The 17761-nt window shown below is 49.7% G+C and overlaps 1 protein-coding gene across 1 annotated transcript in view; it reads left to right on the top strand.

The window, feature by feature from the left end:
- LOC310920738 (olfactory receptor 14A16-like) overlaps nucleotides 1-17761 on the top strand; it is a gene marked incomplete at its 3' end in the record, with an annotated part of 59641 nt that overhangs the window by 33753 nt on the left and 8127 nt on the right. The window lies entirely within an intron of this gene.

Below are 17761 nucleotides of genomic sequence, written 5' to 3'. Positions count from 1 at the left end.
GCTGATCCATGCTTTGCATTCTAATGGGCTGCAGGTGGCTCCAGAAAAGGTTCAGAAGCAACCTCCCTGGAAGTATCTGGGTGTCAAGATACTGGAGCGTACGATCCAGCGTCAAGAGGTGCAATTTGAAAATTCAGTGCGCACATTGAATGATGCCCAGAAATTGGTGGGTGTCATCACCTGGTTGCGTCCGTATTTAGGACTGACCACAGGACAGTTGTCTCCTCTGTTTGATCTGTTGAAGGGGGACACTGATCTGAAATCACCTCGGACACTGACCCCAGAGGCACATCAGGTGCTGGAGGAGGTTCAGCGAGCTGTTTCGGCTCGACAGGTTCATCGCATTGATCCCTCCATTGATGTCACTGTGTTCATCACCACTCCAGATCTACATCCCACAGCCATAATTGGCCAATGGAGTGACAAGTGGTCTGACCCCTTGCATGTCCTGGAATGGGTTTTCTTGCCCCATCAGCCGCAGAAGACGGCAACGGCATTGTTCGAGCTTATTGCTCGTTTGATAACCAAATGCCGACAACGGTGTTTTCAATTGATGGGTGTGGATCCTGCACAGATTGTGCTCTCGGTACCACGGGAAGATTTCGACTGGAGCCTTGCAAACAGTGTGTCACTGCAAAGTGCTCTGGAGAATTTCACAGGGCAGATCACTTATCATCTGCCCAGCCACAAGCTACTGCAGGTGGCCAAATCCACACAAATTTCATTGAGGCCCAAACATAGCCAGGAACCAGTGCAAGGACCCACCGTCTTCACTGACGGATCGGGAAAAACAGGGAAGGCCATTGTCACTTGGAAGGATGGATCTGAGTGGAAGGTCCTGGAAGGCCATGAGGACGGGTCAGCCCAGTTGGTTGAGTTAAGGGCTGCCGTCATGGCTTTTCAGAAATTTTCCCAGCAACCCTTCAATTTGGTCACGGATTCCGCTTATGTGGCCGACATTGCTCAGCGGTTGGGTCATTCGGTATTGAGAGAGGTCAGTAATCCTGCCTTGTTTCATTTACTGGAGACCCTGTGGTGTGCACTTCAGGACAGGGTTCATCCCTACTATGTTCTGCACGTTCGAAGCCACACGAATCTCCCTGGATTTGTAGCGGAAGGTAACGCGAGGGCTGACAAGTTGGCTAACCCAGCGTGGGTAGCACCTCAGCCTGATACACTCGCGCAGGCCAAGGCATCACATGGGTTCTTCCACCAGAACGCGCATACGCTGCAGAAGCAGTTTCAGTTGACACCAACTGAGGCCCGTGACATCGTCGAGTCCTGTGATGACTGTCACGCGGTCGCTGCACCTTTGCCGGCAGGGGTAAACCCCAGGGGCCTTAAGGCCTTGGAACTTTGGCAGACAGATGTTACCCAGGTTGCCGAGTTCGGCCGGCTCAAGTATGTGCATGTCACGGTGGACACATTCTCATCTGCTATGTGGGCTTCAGCTCATGCAGGAGAAAAGGCCCGTGATGTCATTGCCCACTGGAGGCAGGCCTTTGCTGTTTTAGGCATACCTTCTGCTGTCAAAACCGACAATGGTCCTGCTTACACCTCACAGAGGGTGCGGCAGTTCCTGCAGTTGTGGGGTGTTTCACATAAGTTGGGTATCCCTCATTCCCCCACCAGCCAGGCAATTGTAGAACGCGCTCATGGTACACTCAAGCGTGTTCTCCAGAAGCAAAAGCGGGGAATGCAGGGTGAAACCCCACACAGTCGGTTGCAAAAGGCTTTGTATACAATTAATCACCTTACGGTGCCGCAGAACTCAAGTAACCCTGTTTTCCTGAATCACCACCTTTCATTGCAGGCTTCGGACGAGACGCATCAGCCCCGAGCGAAGGTCCGGGTGCGAAATCTAGTCACCAAGCAATGGGAAGGTCCCTATGACCTTATCGCTTCGGGGCGAGGGTATGCTTGTGTCTCCACAGATACTGGAGCTCGCTGGGTACCTGCAAAGTGTGTTCGTCCTGACCTGAGACCGCAGAGACAGAATTTGGCCAACAGACAGCCAGGAGACCGTGACCAACATGAAGGTCAACAAGCGGAGGAACCACTGAGTGACGACTCTGATGTCGAGGTCGCAAGTGATCACTCTGATGGCCCTTCCACAACCAGAAATTGAACATTGTTCATTTTCTTTTTTTTTGTTTTTTCTTTTTTAATGGTAAAAGGGTGAGATGTCGCCCTGAATTTCTTGCTAGTGAAATTTTGTGCCTTTGCAGCGGCTTTCTCACGCTGCTTCACATAAACAATATTATATTATTAGAACTTTATCTATGTGTTTACATATTTCTTCTCTAGGAGGAGGAATGAGATTGATGGTCAAGCCCACCAATGATGTTCATAAGGTGGTGACCCTTTTGGCCAATCTTTGGCCTTCTGTACAAAATGTATATAAGGATGGAGTCAGACATTAAAATTTAGTCATAGCTGCTTGACCTGCTGTGGCCTGCGTGTCTTTTGTGTGTCCGACATAGCGACACAGGGCCTCATGGAACCAAGGGCCATTTTAAAACTGCTGAGCCAAACAGACCATTGGGACACTGTGGGGACTGATTGAACTGATGAGAATATTGTGACACAGTGAAACCTTATGGAAACAAGGATCCACTGTGACACTTTGGGATCTCATGTAACCAGGAGTCCAATTGTGACACTACAGGGGCAAGGAGATCATTATGACACTACAGGGTCTCATGGAACCAAGGGGCCATTGTGTCACTTTGGGGCCACATGGGACCAAGGCCACCATTGTGACACGATGGGGCATCAAGGAACCAAGAGGCCATTGTGACACTGCTACAAAAATGAGAAAAAATAAAAGAAACTGGTTAACCCCAAGGCAGCAGGAAGAAGCAGCATTCTTTATTCAGCCAGATGCACAAGGGGGAATAGCTGCTCCCAAAGCTGTGCATGCAGAGTACAGGAAAATTTCTGCTTACAGACTGTATTTTACATACATATTCAGTGATTGTAACAGAATAAACATACATAGGATAATTATTTTCCTGAAATCATTAACATATTCTCCCCTCCCTTCAGAGATGTGTTTTTCTGTCCTGAGGGTCTCTTTGGTGGTCCCTGGTGGTTGGTGATGCCAGAGTCACACCTGACTGCCCAGGAGACTGCTAAAAGTTGGCACAACTGGAGCTGGTCACTTTCCAATTCTCCTTCTCACACAATGGGCATTTGTGCAGTTCCATGGGCCAGTGGGTTGGGAAGAACAAGTATTGTCTGTGCTCAACAGGTGGAGGTGATTTTCCATCTGGTTACATCCCCCTCTTGAGGCTTGTGAAGCTTCTCTTCTCTTCAAGCCTTCCTAACCCTCACATCATTGTCTGCAGGAACTCAACCTTGCTCCCCATCCTGCAGCAGCTGTAATTTACTTACTCCAGCCTTGGTCTCCAGCAGAGCCATGGAGGCTCTTTGGGCTCTGGACTTTTCCTGCAGCCACCAAGGCCAGCTGAGCTCTGCCCTTCCCACAGCCAGCCCTGCCCAGCCCAGGCAATGTCCAGCAATTCCCTGTCTGTGCCTGGCCTTGCTGTGCCCCCCCAGCAGCAGCTCCGTGGCCCCTTTGTGCTGCGCTGGCCCAGCCATGGTGCCACAGCCCCTGTGCAAGCCCAGGGCAGGACAGGAGCCCTGCGGGTGAGAACGGCCCCTGTGCCGTGGTGCCCACGGCAGCCTTGGGGCTCTGTGCCCCATGGCCTCCCTGCTGGGCAGCCTCTGCCAGCTCCTGCACAGCCCGTGGCCCCTGTGGGCCTGCACAGACAGCCCTGCCCCGGGCTCTGCCGGGCTCTGGGCCAGCAGAGAGGCCGGGCAGGGCTGGCCATGGCCGGGAACAGCCCTGAGCCCCGCAGGAGGATGGAGCTGGGCCACAGCCAAAGTGCCCCCAGACCTGGGCCCAACAGCCAGGGCTGCCAACGCCTAGGGACAGAGGCTGCCATTGGGGACAAATGTCCTGGGCCCCCTCCCTGCTCTGTCCGTGCCACCAAGGGCACAGAGCAGCCTCCTCTCTGGGCCACTTGCCTGCTTTCAATGCCTTCCCCAGGTGCTGGCCCTTCCCCACCAGGCCTGGGCTGAGTCCTGCCCCTGCACGCTCCCCCAGGCTGAGATGGACACTGATGGTTTCTGTGCCAGGCTCTCTCAGCCCAGCCCAGCTCCCTGCCAGCTCTGCCAGCTGCCCTGAGCTCTGTGCAGCACCAAGGGCCTCTCCCCAGCACAGCCCAGCCGGCTCTGGCCCCACAGCTCTGCTCAGCCCAGGCTGCTCTGGGCAGGGGCCCCACGGCCTCAGCCCCTCTCAAGGGCACAGCAGCAGCTGCAGCTCACACAGGGCTCAGCCCCAGCCATGGGGGAACCTGCCTGGCCAAAGGAAAAGGAGGCTCCCTGGGTGCCCTGCTCTCCTCTGCAGGAGATCCTGAGAGCTCTGCAGCCCCTGCTGCCATCCCATCTGCCCAGGCCAGCACAACAGCCCCTTGTGCCCTTGTGGCCCTCAGGAGCTGTTCCTGCTCCAGGCCCAGGGCCCATCCCAGAGCTGGGGCAGCCACAAAGCTCTGCCCATTTCTGTTCATTGCTGCTCTGATCAGGATGGATCCTCAGCCACTTGCAGATTGCTGATGAATTTTACTTTTCCAGATGCCTCTTCTTTTTTGAGCTCTTCAGTTGAGAAATTCATTGACAAAGGCTCATTAATGTTTGTTCAAAACACCCAAACAAGACAAGCCTCTGGGAATAACTCCAGTCTTCAATTTTTCTGTGGTTTATTAGACATATTTCAGAAGTGTCTTCAAAGTGAATATACTGTATTGAAAACAATGAAGAGAGAATTTTGTCCTGTTCCATTTTCATTTCCTGTTCATAGATTGATATCAGCAATCCTCAGTTGATATTGATCACCAGCATCTCCTAGTGCAGTCTGAATAGATCTGAAAATCAAGACCCTTCATGGCTGACAATCAATCACACTTTGTCCCTTCCCCCACCCCACCATTTCCCTCATCCAGCCCCTGGGACTCGGAGCAGCTGAGGAATGGGGTCACATCCAGGGGTGTCCTCAGGGCTCAGGATTGGGGCCAGATCAGTTAAATCTCTTGATGGATGATCTGGATGAGGCATTGAGGGCCCCCTCAGTCAGTTCCCAGTGAGCCCAGGCTGGGTGGGAGTGTGGCTGTGCTGGAGAGCAGGAAGCTCTGCAGAGGGATCTGGACAGGCTGCAGCCATGGGCCCAGGACAATTGGATGAGGTTCAGCAAGGCCAAGGGCCGGCTCCTGCCCTGGGCTCACAACCACCCCAAATCCCTGCGTGTGCCCTGCCCCTGATCCCCACAGCCTGTCCTGTTCCCTTCATCTCTGCATTGCCAGGGACTTTCTGGGACAAGGCAGCTCTGCTCTGGATATGGAGGGAGGTCCAAGTGCCACCACTGGAGTGGGAACCAAAACTCACACCAGGTTTGTGTCCTTTTGGGTCAAGAATTGGTGGGACTCAGAGGCACAGAAAATGTCTCTTCATTGCCAACATAAAACATGTTAACCTGATAAAATTTAAGAGACATTGAAACTCTTCCCTCAGCAATGTGAAGCAGCCCAGCAACATCTGACATGTCCACCATTCACAAGGGATTTCTGCACAAAACCAATTTTAGACAAAGATGATTCTGTGATAGATATAAACACAGTTCACTTGTTGAATCAGGATGCTCTGCACGAAGTGGGGATAAAACATCCTGAACAACTCCTCATTTGCAAAGCTGTCAGTGGTGGATGGAGAAGGGGGTGAGGCTGCTATTGGGGTGAGCAAATGCTGAAACCAACCTGACTCATTTCATCTCCTCCTGTCCTGCCTGAACCTCCCCTCTTGCCCCTTCCACCCACTGTCTTTTTTATCCCACCAGGCCCCCCAGTGAAGAGCCTGGCTCTGTGTTCTCCATCACCTCCTGGGTGGCACTGCCAGGCTGGGATCAGGAGCCCCTCAGCCATCCCTGCTCAGGGCTGGACAAGCCCAGCTCCCTCAGCCTCTCCTCACAGCCCAAGGGCTCCAGCCCCACCTTGGAGCCCTTCCCTAACCCTGCTGCAGCTGCCAGACATCTTTCCTGCCCTGGGGAACCCAACCCAGGCAACAGTGACCTGGATAATCCCTGTCCTTGATGTCCTGGTCACACAGCCCAGCCCCTTGTCCCTGTGTCAGGCTCTGGGGGTTGATTTGTGGAACATCCTTGGGGGAGGCTGCAGTGCTGGGGGCAGGGGGGACCCAGGGGGACAGGGGACCCTGCGGGGCACGAGCAGCAGGGGAGAGTTCTCTGGGGGGAAATGTGAGTCGGGATGGGGCAGAGTCACCAACCCAGGGACCTCACACAGCCCTGCTGTGATGTCACACAGCCTGCACTGTGATGTCAAAGCATGCTGTCTGATGTCACACAGCCTCTCTGTTATGTCAAACAAGTCCCCTCTATTATGCCATAACTGATCAATGACCTGACATAACCCTCTCTGTGATGTCATAGCCCACTCTGTGAGGAGTTACTGATTTGGGCCTATAAAAGCTGGACCCATTTTCAGGGTGAATTTGGAGACCTCACCTATGAGTGGATGCATAATGCAGGATTTTGCCAATTTCTGGGAAGGATTTTCCAGATCCTTGCTGTGAAATGGGGCTCCCCAGCAACTGCAGACTCTGGACAGTGGTAACTTATTTAGGCAATTGGTGATGCATCTTTCTCAATCCCTATCCTTTCTCTCGTATAGTAATGATAAGGGGCATTACCTTATTAACATTTGTTTGTTGCTAAAGCAGAGTGTGTAGTTTCATTGAATAGATAATTTTACTTTTGTGTTGCCTTTATATTCATACTAAAATAAGACCATTCTTTCCATTGGTATCTGTGTTCTTTAAATTGCCCCTCTCAATGGGCAGAACAGTTTCTAATAGTCAAACTGTGTTAAAAATTTCTATCCAGCTGATCTCAGTATCACTTTCATAGGGCCTCATAGTTTTCATTCTGGTCCCTTGGTTAGGAAGTATCTCAATGACCCCTTGGCTCCACCAGGCCCTGCAGTGTCCCCCTGGGGCAGGGGGCCAGCAGGGATTCGTTCCCCACACGCTGCAGCTCCCTGGGCCAGCTGGCACCGACACCTTCTCCCAGGCCAGCGCTGCCGGGCACAGCCAGGGCCGGGCCACACCGCAGCTCCCTGCAAACCACAGCGGCTGCTGCGAGGCCAAACCCCGAGCCACAGACAGTTTGTCCCTCTTTCTCTCTGTATTTGGCCAAGAAATGTCCCATTGTGGGGTCCCCTGTCCTGCAGTCACTGCAATACTGGGACCATACTTGCAGCTCTGAGGAGAGAAATGGCCAGAGCTGCACCTCTGCACTGACTCGGGGATGGTGGCAAATGCTCCGTGGGGTGGCTGGAACGATGGAAAAGGACAATTGGCAGCACAGAGGGAAACCCATCTGGGTTGCTGGACTGGGGCAAGACATGTCTGCCCATGGGAGAAGCTGGCTCAGGATGTCCCTCCTGTGGATGCTCATGTACCCAAGAGTTGGGCACTGAAGAGCAGCACAACAATGGACAGGGGGATGGGGCTGCCAGGATTAAAGTGTCTCAGGTGGGTCTGGACTGGCCACACAAGGCTGAGTTATTTCTGGCTCCATGGGCCCAGGACACCTCAGGTCATCAGGGCAGAGATGCAACCTCCAGATGGGCTGGTGAGCAAGGGGTGGATTTAACCATGGACACCATCTCCAGGTTATCCATGAGTGTGAAACGTGGGCTGAAATCCAGCAGGGCCAGGCAGGGAAAGCCCCTGTGGTGTGGGGGATGATGGTGGGAATATAAATCTGGGGAGACACATGGTCTTTGTAGTGGGAGTAGTAAATTGGAGAGCACCATTCCTAACCCACAACAGCCCTGTCAGAGCCAGCCCTATCCCTGCACTGCCCCAGCTCTGCTGCCCCACAGCTGCTGGATCAGGAAGGGCAGAGCCATGGAGAAGGGAAATGCACAGGGACTCCTCCTGGGAGGGACCTCGGGAGGTTTCCAGGCCAGGCTGAAGTACAGTCAGTGGAGAAAGGGACACAGGGAGGGGCTGTTTGTGTGCTCTGCCATGGCAGGATGAGATGCAGAGCTGCACAGACACCCAGACCATGTGGATCCCTGCAGGACCTGATCTCCCACAGCAGCTCCCAGGCCTCTGCTGCTCTCTGGCTGCTCTGGTTTGATGTTCCCTGGTGGTCACAGCCAGCCCCACACACACCAGTGCTGTGTGCACACACACCAGTCTCACCAGTGCCTGGGCCCCCAAAGGACACAGGAGCTGATGGTTTGTGGTCCCCACTCCAGTATCTGGCACTGGGACATCCCTCGGTACCCAGAGCAGAGAGAGCTGCCTTGTCCCAGACAGTTCTTGGCAATGGAGGGTTCAGGAAAATGCCACAGGCTGTGGGAATCAGCTGCGGGGCATGGCCAGGGATGGGCACTGAGCATCACCTCCCAGCAAACCACCTTGATCCCCCATGCTCTGCCTTCCTGGTGTTGTTTCTTAGACATCCCATGGGAAATCTTGCACATTCCCCAAATGACCTTTGTGGATTTGCATCAGGAATCTCAGACCCCGATACAGAACCCCTCATGCTCAGCTGGCAAGGTCATGCTGGAAATCTCTGCCAATGACCCCCTTGGTGAGTCCTTCATGAGGAAATGTCAGAACTTTCCTTGAATTATTTTTATCATTTATTTTTAAATTGTAATTGCCTTAAAATATCATCTACTGCAACCCCCTTGTTGTGGGAAGGCACAACTACCACTGCAACAGATAGTCAAAGCTCCTGACCTTGAACACTTCTTAGGATGGGGCATTCACTTCTACAGACAACCTGTTTTCATCTTTTCAACCTCAGCACAAAATATTTCTTTCTTATTTCCAACTTTAATTTATTCTTGACCATTTTAAAGGTGATGCCCCTTTCTCTGCCACTGCAGGCCTATAAAAATATTTCAATATTTCCTGGACAATAACCATGATGTTTTTATCTGAAAAGGCATTAAAAGCACACAAAAATCTCCAAAGATATGATCTGGAGGCCTCAAGCAAATGATAGATGTTGGAAAGAGGGAGACTGACTCAACCGATGTTGATCAATCAGGCTCAATTTTATTTGTTTCCTCGCTTACATTTATAATCTAAGTAATCAGCTCATACATATTGCAAAAGCCAAGCTCCTGATTGGTAGTGACTAAACAATAGCTTACTTCATGCTATATCAGCATATTGCAAAAGTCATATCGCCTTGTAGTGTTCAGTTCCTCTTTTCTCATGATCTCAGTTTCTCTCCCTCATCCTGTTCTTTTCTAACAGTTCTGCCAGGAACTGCTGGCCTTGTCCTAGCTTCTAATTACAAGATTAATCTGAGAGCTATTGTGTCCCTCATCCTCTAACCATTATTCAGCCATCTCCTCCAAAGTTCCCCCTTTTTCTTTAATGGTTGCAAGTTACTTGGGACTGATGACGAAAAAAGCAAGCAAACAGTAGTCTCACGCATAGAATGACAATTAAAATCATAAGCAAAAAATCGTAGCCCTTCTTTCAAAAGCTGAGTTAACCATGGTGTTAGACCAAAAGTCTGGGTTAGCCAGTTATCTAGGGGATTTTGTGAAAGTTTAATCTCTGTTGTGTGCTTTTTTAACCAGTTCAGTTGCGCATGTATTGATTGGCTATGATTGGATAAATTAAAGCAACACATCCCTTTGAACTCTGAACACCTGTGTCCTTGAGCAAGAAAATCTATAGCGGCTCTGTTCTGAAGGACCGTGTGTCTCAGGCTGTTTACATCCTGAGTGAGTGCTGATATGACCTCCATAGTAACATTAGCTTGCTTTATGGCCCAACATACAAGTTTATTAAGTGACACTAATGCATGAGCTGTGCCAACTCCGGGGACTATAGATGCAAAAGTACGAGCTGCATAATTCTACTTTGTCATCACAATTTTTATCAAGGGTCCATAAAGATTGTCGTCGCTGCTAACATCAGTTACCAAATCAGATATAATGTTGGATGTGATGTTTAGTTGTTTACTTGTCTAACAAGCCAATCGCCGTAACTGCGTTAAGGCTTGTGACCCTGCTACACCTGGGGCAAGGATGGAGGCAACGATCACTCCTCGGGGATCCCACAAGTTTACCTTGTCATTGCAGTCAGGACTCAACTGGTTCATGGCACGCTTTTGACGCCGTGCTACACCGGTATGGGTGGCTGCAAACCCTTGTGTTATGTTCGGGGCAAACAAGGTAAGCTTCCTTAGATAACAAGGTCCTCTCATTGCGTTAGTGGGTATCCCTGTCCAAGCATGGTCACCACATTTCAAAAAATAACTTTGAGGCAACTGCCGCGCTTCTTTGAGTGAATTTAACTCCATAAGCTGGTTGACACAGTATTTGGTTCTGTTACCTCTATACCAATTACTATTAGGAGTAACATCATACCCTCGTGTAGAGATCGTTTTATTTAAACTAAAATCAACACACCATTGGCCTGGGGCTGACCCTAATAATTGCAATTCTTGAACCTCTGAAAGGGATTGATTTGCATACTGCATCATTTCACGATCATGTATTCCACGTCTCATTCATTTTTAACCATTGACAGAAAAGGTTGGGAATGCCGAACCAAGAACAATATTCTCGTTGTGCTGTTGTCTCATTTTGCCAATGAGAAACGTAACTTTCCCACGCTTCCCTCGCAAATTCTTGTTTTCCAATTAAACGAGTGTGAAATGGATTGGAAGGCGTGGCAAGTGATAAACACAAACTATCCCGACCAGATTGATTAGCCCAAGTAACCCACATGTTTTGCCTTTCGTCTATTTTTGGTAGCTCTGTGAGCCCATGATGATCCTCTTGTAGAGCCAAAACAATAGTATCCTCTTTGTGTTTCCGAGCGATGTTCCGGAGCCAAGTTTGAAAATGGTAACAATTGAGCTATCCGGGTGCCAGCTGGAATGAGCACCACAGGATACAGTGTCCATGCCAAAATACAAATCTCGCCTGTAAAATCAGCATCAATAAATTCCACAGTAATATGTCCCTTTTAAAAAGTAGAAGATCGTCCCAAAAGTAAAACAAGAACTGACTGTCCTTGATAAGTTACTGGTCTCTTTACTCCAGTGGGAATTGGTACAGGGCAATTGTCCTTAATAGATATGTCCACTGTGGCTGCCAAGTCCAGGCCAGCTGATCCTGAGGTGTAGGCACGAAGGGAGGAGACAGGGTGGAGAGATTGTTGACTCCTGTTGCTAGGGCTGTCTAGTGAGGGCTACCTAGATAAATAAAAAGAGACTGGCCAGAGAAAACGTAGGTCCGATCAATGTGATTAACACTACGCAAATCCTTTATTTCGAGAGAAATGGCATCTTTTATACACTTCTATATAGTTTACAGTTTGGATAGCTCAGTCATTGGCACACAGCAAGGGAAAGAATGAAAACACACACTCTTTTAGTTACAATTAAGGTGGCTACACATGTGCCTACTAAGTACTTTACTCAGTAACCTTCAAATCTCCATTATCTTCCCCAAACACCTTAAGGCATCTTTTTCTAGCTGCGCCACACACCTGATGGAATTTTAGCTGCGCAACAGGCTTCAAGGCCTCATCAAGGCCTCAGGTCAGAACTCAGTCATAGTAGTTCAAACTCTTGATATAAATCATGGCCTCCTGATTTAAGAAAATCAGCAACAGGGCTGCTCTTGGTGTCATCGCACAGTGGCCCTCGGCGCTCCAGTTCTCGCTGTAGTTGCTGCTTGCAGCGGTGCCAGGGTGGCCAGTGCCTGCGTTTGCTGCTCCTGCCCTCCTCGCAATGCCTCCCCTAATTGCTTAACAGCTTCCACTGACTCTTTCACTGCCTCAACTAACATAGCCTGGGGCCCAACAGGGACTCTACTCATCCGCTCCAGCATCTCCTCAATAGATGCATTACCTGGGAGCGAGGCCAAAATTGTCCTAGTGGCCAGATTACAGTTTTGCAACAAACACTGTCGTAATAAGGCACCTTTCATCTACTCCTGCACATCTGGAGTCTGATCTATGGCAGCTGACACCTTATCCACAAATTGAGCAAATGATTCTTCCCTGCCCTGTTTGATATTCATGTAGGTAGGCATCCCTGCTGTTATTTTAACTGTCCCTAATGCTTCTAAAGCAAGTCTCATGGCTTCCCTTAGCTTATCAGGACCTCGCAGAGCTTGATGATCTGAATTAGAAAATGGTCCAGTTCCCATCAGCTCCTCAGCAGTGACCCCAAATAAGGGATGTCCCTGCCCTTTTTGTGCATTAGCACTAGTAATACACAGGTCTTGCCAGTGAGCTTGCCAAAGCAATTGCTGAGACTGGGTCAAAATCATTTTCATAATAGTTCGAATATCATTTTGTAACAAAACATTAGCACCCCAGATATAATTTAGCAACTGTTTAGCAGGTTCACTATGAATACCCGATTCATTCACTGTAGCACGCAGCTGGGTAAGAATTTTCCAATCCAGGGCAGTAATAGTACCCTGTGTTATTACTCCCTGGGGGGTCTGTTGTTGGGTATAAGTGACTGGAAAGGCCTGAGCTACTGCTTCATGCAGGATTCCGGCAGCTTGCCTATCTCCAGCAAGAACTGCCTCTTGCTGAATATCAGGCCACATAAGAGTCCTTGACTGGGGTAAATGTGGAGCTAGCCAGGGCTTTTGTGGGGGTGCGGTTGTGGTTGCCCATATCATCTCCTCATGGTGATACGTAACCGCCTCCTCCTCCAACTCCTCCTCCTCGCTTGGAGACAAAGGGTCTACAGTTTCTTCCTTAATAGACTCTAATAAGGGGTTGGAGGTGGAGTTGCAAGGACAGGGATCTGGGCGTGGCAATGGGGGAGCAGAAGGGACTGTAGAGGAAGAAGATGCTGGTAGAAAAACATTAGCTGTACTAGGGGGTAGAGCAATATGCTGCTTTCCTAACTGTATAGTTCTCTCAGGGGGTTTTGGAGGTTCCCCCCTGGACGATGCAGTGGCTACTGGATTCCTATCCCCAGTTCCTTGACCATTTTAGTATCTTACGTGCCTTTTGAGCAACATTCTGCTCTGCCTGATGCTGAGCCAAACAATTAGTCACTGCTCGCCAGGACCGTGCCAACTTCTTGTCTACCTTATCCTCATCAATTATATTTTCCCATATCACATCCCCTAACCTACGCCACTCTTCCACACAGAACGCTGTGTTGGGATCCTTAAAACAACCTTTAGCTACCCCATACCCTAAGAGCCCAGGCAGTTCCCTTTTCAGATCTATGTCTGTTACTTTCCACTTTTCTAAAAAGCATTTTAGTAGGTCATTTACTGCTTGCCTTTCCATCCCCCCTTCTAATTTGTATCAAATTTTTCTGGATGCGAGGCAGCAGGCACAGGCGGCAGGTCCCCTCTGTAGGGTGGCCCTGGTGAATTCCAGCTGCGCTCCCTGTATGCTCAGTGCTTCCCTGGCTTGTAGCACAGGCGGCAGGTCCCCTCTGTAGGGTCGCCCTGGTAAATTCCAGCTGAGCTCTCTGTATGCTCAGTGCTTCCCTGGCTCGTAACCTATCCCGGCGACCACAGCTTTGAAGCTTGGGGATCACAAACAGCTCATAAATCACCTCAGGGTCACCATTTATTGCTGTTTGCCGCCGGGAGGGAAGACACGACAACCATTGTGATTGAATAGGTGCTTCCGATTTATTCTGTGTTAGTGCACACATTTATACATTCTCTAAGCAGCTCATTAGTTAGGCATACATGTAAATTCATGATTGGTTGGCAATCTAAATGCTATATATGCATTTTATCTAGTTTTGTTCTCATCCTCCCTTATTCTGCTGACTGTAGGCATCCTGTTTATTGCATAACTTGTTGCTTAAAGCCAGGCTGACCTTGCCTAGGCATTGTCTGATGCAGAACTTCCCATGCCTAGGAGTTCTCTAATGTAAGGCCATCCAGACCTTTATCCTGCAACCACATCTCCACAATCAGAGGCCAAGGGCAGCCAGATTAGATGGTGCTGGCAGATTTTCTCTGGGATTTATCCCTGGATATAGGGAATTTTAGAGGCAGAATACCAATTTTGGACAATAACGCCTGGAGGAGAAGGGCAGTTCTTATCATAGGAAGGAAAGCATGGAACACTGATGTTTCAGGGGCAGATGAAAGGTGGACACCAGAGGCCAAAGCCAGCAAGACCTCTCTGTCTTGGCAGCTTTTGTCTGAAAGAAACCCTTTGAGGATAACCCTTGGATATAGAAAATTTTGGAGGTGGAATCCCACATTCGGCCATTTCTGTGTTGATAAGTAGGATGGTTCTTTTCCACTGGAAGGAAAGCAAAGAGCCCAAGTGTTCCAAAGGCAGAAGAGGAGAGAGGTGGATCTTGGGAAAACAAGTCAGCCAGACCTGTTTGTCCTGGCAGCCTCATTGGAGCCCAGGGGACCATTGTGACAAAGCAGGGCCCAATGGAACCATGGAGACCATTGTGACACTAAGGGAACCACGGTGACCATTGGGATGCTATGGAACCTCATAGATCCAAGGGTCCATTGGGACATTGTGGTGCCTCATGGAATCAAACACGGTGAAACTTGGAGGCCTAATGGAACAAGGGTTTCTATTGTGACACTGCAGAACCTCATGGAATCAAGGTGACTGTGTTACACTCCAGAAGCTCATGGAACCAAGGGGCCATTGTGACACTGCAGAACCAAGGAAACTGTTGTTGACAGTACAAAAACTCATGGAATGAAAAGTCCACTGTGACATGATGGAACCTCATGGACCCAAGAATCCACTGTGACTCTGTAGGGCCTCCTGGAATAGAGGGTCCACTGTGACACAGTGGGGCCTCGTGGAACCAAGGAGCCTCTGTGATACTCCAGATCCTCATGGAACCAAGGGTGCATTGAGGCACAATAAGGGGCTTATTGGAACCAAAGAAACCACTGCTAAAAGCAGGGTAACTCATAGAACCAAGGAGTCCACTGGTACAATATTGTCTTGGTTTGAATACACAGGTATTTGCCAGGAAAGATTGGATTCTCCCTTGGATTGCAAGCCCCCGCTCCCCCTTTCCAAATTCTTATAAATTTGCAATTAAAAGGCTGTCAGGCAAGTATTTTGGGAATAGGTATAGCAGTTCTTTACTAGGGATATTAAAAAGACAAATGTTGTAGTACAAAAGAATAAGCAAAGAAACAAGGAATCCCAGAAAACCCTGACAGAGTCAGAAATACAACCTGACACCCTGTTGGTCAGGGTGTTGGAAACAGTCCAAAGTCACCCTCCTGGAGTGGCAGATGTGTCCTGTTGGATGCAGAGATGGTCCTGTGGAGCCAGGGGTCCAGAAGTGGGTAAGGTCTTCCTTTGGAAGTCCCGTGGGGACACCAGAGTGCCTGGTGACACTTGTGGCTCCTTTTTATCTGGGTGGAAATGGTTCGGCTCCTTCTCCCTGGGTGGAGTATCTCACAATAGGATGATGAAATGTGTCATGTCATTGGTGAGCTTTAATGGTCCATTAACAGAAGATATTTCCATGGGGGTGGTGGAAGAGTGAACAGAGATAAGAAACAATGCTCAACTCGGTATTAACAGCTGGCTTGTTATCAGAGAAGGCAGTTACCCCCCTCCCTTCTGGAGTTACAAAACCCAAGACAAGTCTAAAACCTATGGAACCAAGGGGCCATGGGGACACTTTGGGCCACATGGAACCAATGGTCCTTCATGACAATGAGATCCAAGGAGACCATGGAGACACTCTGGAACCTCATGGATCCAAGGGACCATTGTGACACTCAAGAACTTCATGGAACCCAGGGTCCATTGTGACATAGCAGGACATCATTGGAAGAAAGGAACCATGGTTGACTGTACAGAAACTCATGGAACCAAGAGGCCGTGGTGATACAGCGGGGCCACATGAAACCAAGGAGACCAGTGACATTTAGGAACCTGTTGGGGGTTGGGTTTTCTTTCCTTTTCTTCCTTTTTCTTTCCTTTTTACTTATGTTTTTTTTTCATATTGAGATGCTAAGACGCACTGATGGCAGAGTGCCTGAGACAGGGGGAGGTGGCCAGGCCTCAGGGATGGAGGGTGTCTGGTTTCACCCCTGTAGTTTTTGGGAGTTTCTCTCAGACAGACAGACATACCACAGGTAGAGAGGCAGGTAAAGGAAAGGGGCTGGGGCAGTTGGGGGTTCTCACTCTCGGCTTTGGGAAGAGAATGGTGAAGCTGCTGCTTGGGAAAAGGAATTTCCCCACCACTGCTACAACCCAGCTGGGAGCTGCCTTTCTCCTGCTGCTGGGCCCTGCACCCCCTGCCCTGCTGGGACGTCCCGCAGTCCCAGCGATCGCCGCAGAGTGTCTGATACATCTCGTCCAGCGCCCCAGGATTTCTGCTCATCCCTGCCGTTCCAGCCTGCTGCTCCCCAGAGTCCTGCCAGGGCCCTGGGATCAGCAGCCCCAGGGGTTTGTGCAGCGAGGCCTCTCTTCCATCCCTCCCGGCTGGGACAAAGCCGCCATTCCCGCGCGCTCCCCGCGCCCGCGCCACAGCGCCCCCTGCAGCCGCGGGGGAATCATCGCACCTGTCCCGCCCACCGGGAGCCACCAGCGCCCCTGCTGGCTGTGATCGGAACTGCACCAAAGGGGAAACTGCCCGCGGCCGAGAAGGGCTCACTGGGGGCTGGGTCTGTTTGTTGTTGCCACAGTTATTGTTGTTTGTTTGCCTTGTTAGACATGCTAGTAAAGAACTGCTATTCCTATTCTCATATCATTTTACCTGAGACCCTCCTAATTTCTAAATTATAATTATTAAGAGGGAGGGGGTTTATATTCTTTGTCCCAAGGGAGGCTCCTGCCTTCCCTAGCAGACTCCTGTCTTTCAAACCAAGACTGAACCTCATGGAACCAACAGTTCATGATGACACTGCAGAAAGAAGGAGGCCATTGTTGACCCTATGGAAACTGACAGAACCAAGCAGCCATTGTGACACTCAAGGGCCTCATTGGACCAGGGAGACAATGGTGACATTACAGAACCTCATGGAACTAGGGGTTTATTATGACACTCTGGGGTCCCATGGAACCAACTGTCCATTGTGACACTGTGGATCCAAGGAGATCATGGTGACACTACTGAAGCTCATGGATCCAAGGGTCCATTGTGACACAGCAAGTTTTTATGGACACAAGGAGACCATGGTGACACTATGAAGCTCATGGAACCAAGGAGCCCTTGTGACACAGGATGTCCACATAAAGGCAAGGGGCCATTGAGACACTGTGGGCCGCAATGGAAAAAAGGACATGGTTGATAGCAGGGATACTCATGGAAACTATGGGATATTGTGACACTGCGGGGCCTCATGGAACCAAGGAGCCATTGTGAAACTGTGGGTGTTGTGAATGGAAAGAGAGAGCTTAGACAAGTCCTGCCTTTGACTCACATTTCTGGCAGTAGCTCTGTTTGGAGCAGCCTGCACCCCAGATTGCTCTCAGTTTCAGGTTCTTAATAATGGTAGATTAGGCCTATGACCAAATGAATTATTTATTTGACAAAAATTTAACAGACTAGGTACAACACTGGAATAAAACAAAAATAATTCTTAGTAGTCTAAAGGTACCCATATTACAGCTAGCAAAGAAATAGTATAGATTAGGATTCAATGTAACTTACCATCAAGTTGGTGTTGGCGTACACTTAGAATTCTTCTCTCAA

This window comes from Zosterops lateralis (assembly GCF_965231275.1).
Source record: "Zosterops lateralis genome assembly, chromosome: 31".
Classification (NCBI taxonomy): Eukaryota; Metazoa; Chordata; class Aves; order Passeriformes; family Zosteropidae; genus Zosterops; species Zosterops lateralis.
The sequence above is the reverse complement of the archived record's forward strand: the minus strand, read 5'-3'. Positions and strand labels throughout refer to the sequence as shown.